Source organism: Microtus ochrogaster, chromosome 17, assembly GCF_000317375.1.
Source record: "Microtus ochrogaster isolate Prairie Vole_2 chromosome 17, MicOch1.0, whole genome shotgun sequence".
Taxonomy (NCBI): domain Eukaryota; kingdom Metazoa; phylum Chordata; class Mammalia; order Rodentia; family Cricetidae; genus Microtus; species Microtus ochrogaster.
Genome location: NC_022019.1, coordinates 21,512,532 through 21,513,452, shown reverse-complemented (window position 1 = coordinate 21,513,452; position 921 = coordinate 21,512,532).

Sequence of the window (921 nt, the reverse complement as noted above, 5' to 3'; positions counted from 1 at the left end):
GCAGTTCCTCTAACACTTGGTTTGGACACTCAACATTTTAAGCTTTTCCTGTAGATGTGAAAGATATATCGTTCCTTCTTTGTTATGTTAGGATTTTGCTCCACAGCCCAGGCTAGCCTTGAATTCCTAATCCCCCTGCTTCTGCCTCCTGAGTGCTGGGTTGAAAGGCATGAACAACCACACCCAGATCATAGAAAACCTTAATGACCCTTGGTAGACACACAGAGTTAAGAGACAAAGCACAGGGTATAAGGTAAAGCTTGGGTAAAATTGATTTCACACAAATTAAAGACGCTTGGGTCTTCAGGTTTTTATTTTATTTATTTATTTATTTTGTATATGGAGACACAGCTTCAGGAATTGAGTCTAACAGTGAATTCAGGAAGTCAAAGGATTCAAACTCAGATTGCCAAGCATGGCAAGCAGCTCTGCACACTGAGCCATCTCACTGACCCAAGGCCTTTTGATTCTCAAAAAGACCCTGGTAAGAAAATGAAAAGCAAGCTACAAACAGAAATAATATTCTTAGAGCCCATGTCTGATAAGGATTTATACCTAGACTGTATCAAAACAACAAAATTCTATACGAGGCAATCTAATGAAAAAGGGGGCAAAAGACTTGAAAAAGTGCTTCGTAAAACAAGAAATATAAGTGGCAAATGAGACCTGAAAGCTTATTTAGCATTATTAGTTATTAGGAAAATGAACATTTATGTCAGTGTACACTGGGAGTGGTGGCATAACTATAATTTCAGTTCTCAAGAGACTGAGATAGGAAAATCAGGAATTTGAGGCTATCCTGGGCTATGTAGCAAGATCTTGTCATAACAAGCGACAGACAAACAAATACAAACACTTAGAAGAATACCTTAAAATGTTAGAGTCACCATATCCAGTATTAGAGGTATTGCTCATTGTAAA